Raw genomic sequence first — 12,423 nt, 5'->3', positions numbered from 1 at the left:
AGACTTGCTTTGCGGCCCAGCATATGATCAGGCCTGGAGAATGTCCATAGGCACTTGAGAAGAATTCTGCTGTTTTTGGATGAAATGCTCTATAAATATCAATTAAGTCCATCTGTTCTTATAGGCCTGTGTTTCCTTATTCATTTTCTGTGTGATCTGTACATTAATGAAAGTGAGGTTAAAGTCTGTGATATTATTGTCTTACTGTCAGTTTCTTCTTCTATGGCTGTTAGTATTTGCCTTATATATTGAGGTGCTCCTATGTTGACTGCATATATTTACACTTGTTATATCTTATTCTTGGATTGATCCTTTGACCATTATGTAGTGTCCTTTGTCTCTTGTAATAGTGTTTATTTTAAAACTTGTTTTGGCTGATATGAGTATTGCTATTCCAGCTTTCTTTTTGATTTCCATTTGCATGGAACATCTTTTTCTCTCCCTTAACTTCCAGTCTGTATGTGTCCCTCTATCTGAAGTTTATAGATTTTCTTATGGCAATGTTTTTTAACTAAATTATTATCACTTTAATTTTTGAGTATTTTGTCTTTTAATTTGTTTTCTTAATATCCATCTGACCATAAATTAGAAATATGTCAATGCTATGAAAAGGAAAATTTGCCACAGCCAAAAGTGAAATCTTTATTGTAAAGGTTAAAAGTTATAGCAAGGGAATCATACTTCATTGCTGGTATGAAATTTAAAGATTATATTAAAAACAGATATGAAAATTCCACAAACAGCTGAGATAATATTTCTGTCTGAATGCCTTATACTTTTATATCTTGAGAAGTAAATTTTCTTGAATTACAGTGTAGGTTATCATCATATAGGGCAAACTAACTAATTTTCCTTTCTCAAATACTCTGCAAGATCCTTGATAGGGAGAATATATAATTTCCAGTAGGAAAAACTTATATAAGCAATCCACTTTTTGTTTCAAACTCAGAAACCAAAAAAGCGTTGCATGCTATCTTCCTGCATCAATTTAGTATGAATTATGAAAAAACAGAAAAAGTGCCTGTCCTACTGACTATTGTATCTTGCAAACTGCTGAATACCTTTTATATTATGATACTCAATAAATATCATAAACAAATATCCATCAACCATGACTGATATTGGAATTTGATAGAATCACAAATATATACCTAGGCTTCATGTGTCTAATTTTCTCATGGGGAGACTTCCTCATCAATACTTTTGTGTATGGTGAATCTAAGACAAATGAAGCAGCATAGCTTGTGGTGCTGAATAATATGCTAGTGTTTGGAGATACGAATTTATCTATCTAATATCTAAAGTTATTAAGAAAGATGGGGAGACAGGTAAGATATGAAGAGGGATGGAATTAATAGTATGCATTCTATAGTCTACATTCTAGCTGTCTATCTTTCTATTACATTTAATGCCTAGCACTTAGCAGGTACAATTTTTTGAGAAGCATTGATTGAACTTACAAAACATTTTCACATCATTGAAAATTGAGACAGCATTAATTTTGTCCTTCCTTTCAGAGATGGAAGAGCTGAGCTAAAAGTATAAATAGCTTATGTAAAGTTATACAATTAGTGAATGGCAGAACTTGACTCAAGGTGAGATTTGTCAGATCCTCCAACCTATCTTCTTCAGTTGCATTTTAAGGGAAGCAAACTATTTGTATAAGAAACAAGGAGAAAATACAGAAGTTGAAAGAATAAAAGATGAATTGTCATGTAATTACTGAACTGGAAGGAATCCTAACTGTTATGTATTTGAATCACCTTATTTTAAAGATGAGAACATAAATCAAGAAACAGGTTAATAAGATTTAAGTCAAAAGTACAATAACAGAATATGCTCATATTTAAGTAATCACAAATTCTATAGAGAGCTGCAGTTCTTTGAGTTTTACAATTATGTTTTTGAAAACAGGTTTTACATTTCCTGGGTAAATTGTCATTCATTATAATTAGCCTTGATATTTTGATCCTCTAATCAGAAACCAAAATAGAAAGCCTTAGAAAAGATTTCAGTGTTATCACTGTCAAAAATGTGGTCTTTAGAATGCCATTCTTTGAAATGTATTTGTATTTCTTTTCCATCTAATGTGTGGTCAACTTTTGTTAAGGTTCCATGTATGCTTTAAAAAGCATACACTTTGTATTTGTGGAATTCAAATTTCTCTATTAATATGAATAATTTACTTTTGCTGGTTTTAAACATCACATTGTCTGTATCGTTGTGGACTTTTTTTCCTACATGTTTTATCATCATCTGAGAGAGAGATTTTGCTATGTTCCTATATTTCTTTGTAAGTTCTCATGACTTTTAAAAACACTTATTCATGATTTTAGGTGCACACAAATTCAAAATTATTATATGTTCTCACCAGCCTCTTCCTTTTTCTCATTATGTAATACCCCTTCTTTCCCTTTCTAGTGTTTTATACTTAATAAATTACATATCAAGATAGAGATTTATTTCTTATGCTATTCAGCAATAGATACGAATTTTCAACTAAAACCTCATGTTATTCTTTTACATCTGGAAAATTCTCATTCTTATAATATTTTTTATGCCACTCAATTCTTTCTCTTGTATTAAACATACTGTGGCACTTCTAATCTGTTTTCTGTGTTTAAAATGTTTCATTTAAAATTTTTAAAAAATTATTTCATTAAAAAATGATTTATTGTGTCCTACATGAGTTATCATTTATTACTTTCAACTTACTGCTTTCAATTTGACTGATTTAAGATAATTTTAATTGTATGCAATTAATTTTGTTTTCATGTTAATAATTACAGTCTTTGTTTCCTGGTTTTCTGAGGGAATATTTTTTTTGTCCACTTCATCCTGGTTAATATGTGTCTGTTGTTTGTTTAACAATTTATCATTTTTTAAACAAGTATTATTAATGTTTTACTTTGGGATCATACCTTTCATATTTGAAAGACAGTTTCTAATTGTTCTTATCTTCCATTTTGTCAGTGAATTAATTTTTCCACTGGCAATTTTGTTGGTCATTTTTCTTTTAGTTTTTCTTCTTCCATGGGGAGTATTCTTGTTGGGTACTTATGTTGGATACAATATTCCCTGTGCTTCAAGTCCAATTGTTGTTGTTCAGTTGCCAAGTGACAACTGTCTCTTCATGACCCCATGGACTGTGGCATACCAGGCTTCCCTGTCTTCACTGTCACCCAGAGTTTGACAAAGTTCATGTCCATGGAATGGACCATGGAATCAGTGATGCCATCCAACCATCTTATCTTTTGTTGCCCTCTTCTCTTTCTGCCTTCAATCTTTCCCAGCATTAGGGTCTTTTCAAATGAGTCCGTTCTTTTGCATCAGGTGACCAAAGTATTGGAGCTTCAGTGTCAGTCCTTCCAGTGAATATTCAGGACTGATTTCCTTTAGGATGGACTGGTTGGATCTCCTTGCTATCCGAGGGACTCTCAAGTTTTCCCCAGCACCACAGTTCAAAAGCATCAAAGTCAATATTGGTTCCAAGTTGTTCACTGAGGCCTCCTTCCCTCTCATAAAGTTGGTAAAAGATTAACTTGGATCAAGCTCAGTCCAGGTAACTTTTCATGCTTTCTTCAGGTATATATACCCGTATAAAAGCTGAAGTTCCAGTCAGCTGGGCAGCTGTGTTCAGGCTTTTTCCATGAAACAGTGAGGTTCTTTGGCTGCCCACGTAGAACAGTGAATCTACTGTACTCCTCCATCACACTCATGGTTCTTGTTTTCCTCGTTACTCCAAAAGTCACTCTTCTTGCTTTTTATATTTTATGAAGTGCTGTTGACTTACAGTATAGTTGCAGGTGTATGACACAGTGATTCAATATTTTTATACACTATGCACCATACAAAATTACCACAGTATTACTGGCTATGTTCTGTGCACTGTACATCCCTGTGACTTATTTATTTCATAATTGGTAGTTGTTACCTCTTAACCCCTTTACCTATTTCACACCCCTCTGGCAACTTCTAGTTTGTTGTCTGTATTGCTGAGTCTGTTTCAGTTTTCTCATATTTGCTCATTTGTTTTTTAGATTCCACATATAAGTGAAAATATACAATATTTGTCTTTCTCTGACTTATTTCAGTAAATGAAATAACTCTTCTTGCTTGTGAATCAAAATATTAGTGGATTGAAGCTTAATGTCAGAGTTCTCACCACTCTGGGTTTTTGTTTCTTTTCTGATCCATTGAGTATTGCCTTGTCTTTGAATATGGCTACATCTGATATTTATTATTTCATTTTATAAATTCTGCACTGTGTGTGCACTGTGTTTGGGATGTGAAAGTTTAAAGCATAAATTCAAAACAATGTTTTACCAGAATAGTTTACCAAAAGTTTCACATAATTTTCCATACTACTGCCATATTATATTTCTAAAAATCAGATTCAATTTTATCTCTGTTCTGTTTAACACTTCTGGCTTTCTTATCTCAATATTTAAGTTCCCTGACTTTCCTAAGCAAAATCTAATCTATTTGTCTAAGCATCTCCTACTACACCTCTCTGACTCCTTAGGCACAAAAAAACTGCGTTACCCAACCATATTTCTCCTTTCCAAAATCATACACATCTTTTACTCCAAATATTTCACACAAGTTAAAAAAAAAAAAAAAAAACTTGAAAAGTTTTAAATAATGTCCATGCATTTATTCAGCACTTTCTATACCCTACATTTTTATTACTTTCCATCATGGGATTATAATGTCCTTTATGGTAAAAGCCATGGATTATTTCTGTAAATATTTTATATAATTATTATAGGTCAACTGACCAAATTAAGTGACATTTGGAATCAGTTCTACCAATTTTTAATCCAATTTCCAATTCAGTATTACAACAGCCATCACTGGGGAACATTTACTATCCATATTTCGAGGACTGATTTTTGAGTCACTGACATCTAGGGAGCACATGTAATCACAGCAATGGAAACTGATACTTCCATAAAACTTCTCATGTCCCAGATTCTGTGTGAGCACTTATTATATGATAACTTCTTTCATCTATGCAACAACCCTAAAAGGCAGGGACTATTAGTATCCTCATTTTACAGATGTAGAAACAGCCCTAGAGGTTGGTAATGCACAGAGAAGTGTTGTCTGAAGTTACACAGGTAATAAATTATAGTCTGGGGTTTGCACAGATGGAGTCTGTCTCTTGGGTCTGTGCTTTTTGCCACCATATTTTACCACCTCTCAATACACACATGTCACCTCTTAATGGACTAAACAAATGACTGGTAGGAAGAGCACCTCACGTGGCTTTCAGCAAGCACACCAAACCACTATGTGAAGGATTCTTCAATTGACTGTGTGTTCCATGGAGAACTGTAGTTAATGGTTTTATCCTGCCGTGATAATTACAACTCCATAGATGTGACATGTACTCTGTACTTTCTCTTATAAATGTTTGTGGCTGCATGACTTAGGAAAAATAATTTTCTCAACTACCTTGTTCTGTAGGGGAAAAAAAGTTCTTCAAACACAAAATCTAACTTAATTTGGATAAAGGGAGATGGAAAATGAATCAATGGTTGTCATCTCTCTATGTCCTATGTATAATTACATACAAGTGACAAGAAATATTTATTTTCTGAAGTGTCATTTCACATGTTTTCAGACTGGAGAAAAAAGGAGAAGCAGATATTAAGTATATAAATGATTTAATACGGTTTTTTAATAATACCTGTTACATGCACATTTAACATTTTCATAATATTTGTTTGAGCTTGTTGCCTGTAAGAATATATGTTTCTAAAGAGTGGTCAGTTCTTTCAACACTAAAGGTATCCTGATGTATGTTGAGAGCTCTCGGTGAGTTTTTCATGTTTTAGTTTGACTGGTGGAAGCATCATCATCTGTTGATCTATTGCAGAAGGGAGATAAAAATAATCCCTGGCTTCCTTCTACATTGAGTGGCGAGAAGAATTACAATGGCTTGGCCTTTGCTAAATGGTTTTCAAAGTAAACTACACACAAGCATGACATTTACTCTTGTCTTAATATTGATGGAAGGATTACCAAAGGAATGTCACAGCTGGAATGACCTTTTAGATAGACTGGTACTATCAACCCATTCATTAATATTATGAAAAGATGACACTTGTGAATGCAGTGACTCTTCTCATATCTATGAATTTAATAATTAGTCATGCTCTCTTTGAGAGTTTTCATCATGGCTAAACTTACCATGCTTGTGGCAGAACACCTTTCTTTATAAACTTTACCCCCATGTAATAGATACTCACTTAAAACATGCAAGCAGGACATACCCACTAATTATAACTATAGCAGAGAAAATTAATTCAGTCAAAATTATGGTGACATTAGCTCTAAGTGTAAACCAACATACTTGTTTTTCTTTTGAGTGAAGGGAGCTCACTGTTATTAAATTGACCAAACATTCCAAACCAATTGTCAGTGATTCTTTACTATCAGAATAGTCAATGTTTCCCGTGAAATATCTGTGTGCATTGCTTTAATTTGATTATAGTTTTGTCCTAAATTCTCTGTTCTTTTAAAAATAACTTGTCTACCATTGTTGGTATTATTCCAAGCATATTTTAAAGACCTGGCTTTAACTCCTAAAAGGAATGATCTTTTCCAGTTACATTTAAGCAGAAATGAAGTATGCTTCTAGTATATTTTCTTTCTTATAATTATTTCCTTGTATGACACATTCTTTCTAAGCTGAATTCTTTATTCACTCTTTTCTTTCTTTGAAGAGCCAATATTCCAGCTTCTTCTCAATTTATTTTAAGATGTCATACAGCATCAACTTTACCCCCAATAGGAAACTAGGCATGGGGCAAAACAAACACAAAATAAAGAAGCCCGAGGTTTGAGAAAATCTCCCAGTTTTATGATGTCTTTGGCCTATCCCTCCTAACTTCTTTGCTAAATGGCACCAGAAAATATTGATAGATTTTTGGCTCTTTTGTTGGGAAGGTGTCATTAAGTCATCCAACTCCTCACTTGTGGTACCTCTCTCTACAACTAGTTTAGCTCTTGGAGCTTGAACAATCCAACCTAGGCTGTTTAAAAGTCCCTTTATTTAAATTGAAGAATTAAAAAATATAGGATTTTCAGTTTAGTGATTCTCACATCATTGTGACTCACCATCAGAGATCAGAACAGGGAAGGTCTCCTATAGGACATTTCTTCCCAACATCAATGATGTTTTACTAAATCAATATTCATGCCCTCCTATATGCGATCAAAATGTTCACTAGTCTAGTGTAGCTGATGAAAAACCCTGTATAAACAACAGGTATAAAATGGTTGATAATAGATAGATAATAGATAATATAGATATAATGGTATCTAATAGGTCCAGAGAGAGGCATGAATAAGGGTGATTGGACATCTTCCTGGAGCAAGTGATTTCTGATAGACAGAGAGCCTGATGAACAATGGACGGAGGTTCGTGACATTGTACAGGAGACAGGGACCAAGACCATCCCCATGGAAAAGAAATGCAAAAAAGGCAAAATGGTTGTCTGAGGAGGCCTTACTAATAGCTGTGTCATTTCAGCTTTCAGAGAAGCAAAAAGCAAAGGAGAAAAGGAAAGATATTCCCATTTGAAAGCAGAGTTCCAAAGAATAGCCAGGAGAGATAAGAAAGCCTTCCTCAGCTATCAATGCAAAGCAATAAAGGAAAACAACAGAATGGGAAAGACTAGAGATCGCTTCAAGAAAATTAGAGATACCAAGGGAACATTTCATGCAAAAATGGGCTCAATAAAGGACAGAAATGGTATGCACCTAACAGAAGCAGAAGATATTAAGAAGAGGTGGCAAGAATACACAGAAGAACTGTACAAAAAGATCTTCAAAACCCAGATAATCACAATGCTGTGATCACTCACCTAGAGCCAGACATCCTGGAATGTGAAGTCAAGGGGGCCTTAGAAAGCATCTCTACGAACAAAGCTAGTGGAGGTGATGGCATTCCAGTTGAGCTATTTCAAATCCTGAAAGATGATGCTGTGAAAGTGCTGCACTCAATATGCCAGCAAATTTGGAAAACTCAGCAGTGGCCACAGGACTGGAAAAGGTCAGGTTTCATTCAAATCCCTAAGAAAGGCAACCCCAAAGAATGCTCAAACTACTGCATAATTGCACTCATCTTACACGTTAGTAAGGTAATACTGAAAATTCTCCAAGTCAGGCTTCAGCAATACGTGAACCGAGAACTTCCAGATGTTCAAGCTGGTTTTAGAAAAGGCAGAGGAACCAGAGATCAAATTGCCAATATCCGCTGGATCATCAAAAAAGCAAGAGAGTTCCAGAAAAAATCTATTTCTGCTTTATTGACTACGCCAAAGCCTTTGACTGTGTGGATCACAATAAACTGTGGAAAATCTGAAGGAGATGGGAATACCAGACCACCTGACCTGCCTCTTGAGAAACCTGTATGCAGGTCAGGAAGCCACAGTTAGAACTGAACATGGACCAACAGACTGGTTCCAAATAGGAAAAGGGTATGTCAAGGCTGTATATTGTCAGCCTGCTTATTTAACTTCTATGCAGAGTACATCATGAGAAATGCTGGGCTGGAAGAAGCACAAGCTGGAATCAAGACTGCTGGGAGAAATATCAATCACCTCAGATATGCAGATGACACCACCCTTGTGGCAGAAAGTGAAGAAGAACTAAAGAGCCTCTTGATGAAAGTGAAAGAGGAGAGTGAAAAAGTTGGCTTAAAGCTTAACATTCAGAAAACTAAGATTATGGCATCTGGTCCCATCACCTCAAGGGAAATAGATGGGCAGACAGTGTCAGACTTTATTTTTTGGGGCTCCAAAATCACTGCAGATGGTGATTGCAGCCATGAAATGAAAAGATGCTTACTCCTTGGAAGGAAAGTTATGACCAACCTAGATAGGATATTAAAAAGCAGAGACATTACTTTGCCGACAAAGGTCCGTTTGGTCAAGGCCATGGTTTTTCCAGTGGTCATGTATGGATGTGAGAGTTGGACTGTGAAGAAAGCTGAGCACCGAAAAATTGATGCTTTTGAACTGTGGTGTTGGAGAAGACTCTTGAGAGTCCCTTGGACTGCAAGGAGATCCAACTAGTTCATCCTGAATGAGATCAGTTCTGGGTGTTCATTGGAAGGACTGATGCTGAAGCTGAAACTCCAATAATTTGGCCACCTGATGTGAAGAGCTGACTCGTTGGAAAAGACCCTGATGGTGGGAGCGATTGGGGGCAGGAGGAGAAGGGGACAACAGAGGATGAGATGGCTGGATGGCATCACTGACTCGATGGGCATAAGTTTGAATGGACTCTGGGAGTTTGTGATGGACAGGGAGGCCTGGTGTGCTGAGATTCATGGGATCGCAAAGAGTCAGACACGACTGAGTGACTGAACTGACTGACTGACTGACTAAGTGATAACTGAAGCATGCTTTGGAATTTACCAGCTGGAAAATGGAAGTAGAGGCAGTCTGTGCAGAAAGATCAGGGAGGTATAAACCAGCATGACCTCTCTAATATGATAATAACAAATAGTAGAAATGTTTGGTAGCTAATACACAAACAGTATGAACTAACAGAAATAATATTAGTAAGAAGTTAGTACAACATTGAGGCTCATTGATAATTTGCTGCTGGGTTTACTCTCTAAGCAAATATCTTGATTACAGTTTCTATCCTTTGCTAGAAAAAGAAATGAAACCAAAACCATGTGGGGTCTCTGATTTATCTTTAAAATTGTGAGCTATGAATCACAGAAAAGAGAATCTATATTCACAAGTAAGTCTAATATAAAGCCCATAATATTTTATGGTTCTAGCTATATCTGAATCAATGGGTATGAATTTGAGAAAACAGTGGGAGACAGTGAAGGACAGCGAAACCTGGTGTGCTGCAGTCCATGGGGTTGCAGAGAGCTGGACTTGACTTAGTGAACAACTACAATGTCTAAAGCTCAGAATTGCCTTTGATATCTTAGATTTTGGGTATGGTAACCAGAAACAAATCCGTCCTTAGTCACAACAGAGCTAATAGCATCTTGATTATCTTCAAGAGCAGTGAAAGCAGAAAGCAATTTATTACATAGTATTTCACTATGATAAATGTGTTTGGCCACCTTAGACTCTTGGTACATAATGTCCTCTCAGGTCACAGTGTAGCCCCTCCTTTTGTCAGAAAAGCTTCCTCCTTTCACATTCTTTAGGAGTCAGTTCAAATCTCATTAAGACCTTCCTCAGTGCTATGCCACAGCCTCCACTCGTTCTCTTCAAATTCCTGGACTTTAATTACCTTGTTTGTTTACATGCATCCTGATTCTGGAATAGAAGTCTCATAGACGCAAGAACTGTTCTTTGTATGTTAGTATATACCTAAGACATAGGCAGCAATTCAATAAGGATTTGTGGGAGGGCATGAGGAAAGAAAGAAAAATTGTTCAGAATCACTGGAGGGAGATGAATGGTAGTAAATTTCTGATTCCCTTTCTTCCTCCCACATTCCTTTCTTCTTTTTTTCCCTTCATTTATTCATTCATAGGTCAATGGGCCAGAATGCCTTTCACACTGTTTTCAATACATAATAATATTAGCCCTGAAAATTGTGCGGAAATTAATTTTTGTATGCATTATTTGTAATTATTTTGGCAATTAACTTGCTCTGCAGCATCACAGCTGCTCAATCTCAATTTCTAGTTGATTATCTTTGTTTATCTATCACATTTAACAATCTGTTTGCAAATATTTTTAAATGCCCAGGAGAATTTGCCATTTAAATGAAAATTTATATTAAGTTTGTAATAATGTAATCTTTAGTTTATTTTACACATCCTCACTTGCATTAATTGATGATATTCACCATGGAGCCTGAGAAATAGCAGTAGGGAGAGAAATACTCTTCCCCATGTTAATTTTACAGATTGTCCTCTTAACCACTCAATCAGTGCTTTCTTATTTATATATAAGAGCTGGAAACATTGATTTGGTAGTGGTTATTCTGTGGGCTTCCCCAGTGGCTCATGTGGTAAAGAATTTGCCTTCAATGCAGGAAACTCAGGAGACACAGGTTCGATCCCTGGGTTAAGAATATCTCCTGCAGTAGGAAATGGCGATCCACTCCAGGACTCTTACCTGGAAAAATCCCATGGACAGAGGAGCCTGGTGGGCTGCAGTCCATGGGGTCACAGAGTCGGATGTGACTGAGCATGCACACATGCACTGCTGTTCTGCACCCTCTGGAGTTCTACTAAACAAATCTATGCGTAGAAATAGATAAAAATTACACTCTCTGAGTACTCATTATATTCGTGCATATAACATTCAGATTACCGGATGAGTTTGATTCCATAATGATATGAACATTGTATTCATGAAGACATTTTAAAGTATTTAGAGAAAGTTACCAGATATTCAGAAAAGTGTTAATATTTAAATTTACCACACTATCATGTACGCTCTATGATTCTAAATGGAAAAAAAAAGAAATACAGTCAGCCCTCTGTATTTGCAGTTTCTGCATCTTTGGATTTAGCCAACCATGAATGGAAAATATTTGGAAAAAACAATTCCAGAGAGTTCCAAAAACAAAATTTGAATCTGCTACAAACTGGAAACCATGCACACAGTATTTACACTGTATTTCCTGCTACTTTTACATAGCAGTTACATTGTATTAGGTATTGTAGGTAATCTAGAGATGATTTAAAGTACATAGGGTGTGTGTGTGTGTAGGGTACATGAAAATCCTACTGTATATAAAGGGCTTGAGTATCCATGGATTCTTGGAAACAATCCCCACAGACACTAGAGGACAAGTGTATACACAGAATAAAGCCATTTAGTAACTGTTTGTAAACTCTAGAAATGGAATGAATACATATAAATTCATATATTTACACATACATATGTATATATTGAACATATAAATGTATATATTCTGCAGATACTGTATCAGTTCTTTTTTTTAAAAAAGCACTATTTGTTACTATAGAAGCTGAAGTATAAATTTCCAGAAATTCATTATGTTTACATAATCCCTTTATTGGTTTCCAGAATTCCAATTAGCCAGAGAAACTTGAAATGAACTTCTCTTTGTGTCAGTTATTACTTTTTTGTCTTGGTTCAATAACTCTGTTGTAAGGAATATTTAGTTTTATTCACCATAGCTACTTAGTTAAGAAAACTCCTATCAAAATTGTGATTAACTTTTTGATGTGAAGATGTGCATGTATGTGTGTGTGCATTTGTATTAGGTTTTCCAAGGTCAAATGTCAGTCTCCTTTACTTACATAAGTTTTTTAAAAGAATGATGATATTGATTCACATAATGTGGATATACAGACTAAAATCAATCCTGGGGTACATTTAAAAAATGTTCCTTTAAAAAAATATCTTCTATGGTTAAAATAATTTCACTTTCAACTTGGTTAAATAACATTCT

At 35.3% G+C, this 12,423-nt stretch overlaps 1 protein-coding gene across 1 annotated transcript in view; it reads right to left on the bottom strand.

The window, feature by feature from the left end:
- GPC5 (glypican 5) overlaps positions 1-12,423 on the bottom strand; it is a 1,490,288-nt gene that overhangs the window by 79,875 nt on the left and 1,397,990 nt on the right. The gene's annotated exons all lie outside the window — the stretch shown is intronic.

Source organism: Cervus elaphus, chromosome 30 (genome assembly GCF_910594005.1).
Source record: "Cervus elaphus chromosome 30, mCerEla1.1, whole genome shotgun sequence".
Lineage (NCBI taxonomy): Eukaryota > Metazoa > Chordata > Mammalia > Artiodactyla > Cervidae > Cervus > Cervus elaphus.
Note: the sequence above shows the minus strand (reverse complement) of the source record. Positions and strands in the feature narration are given on the sequence as shown.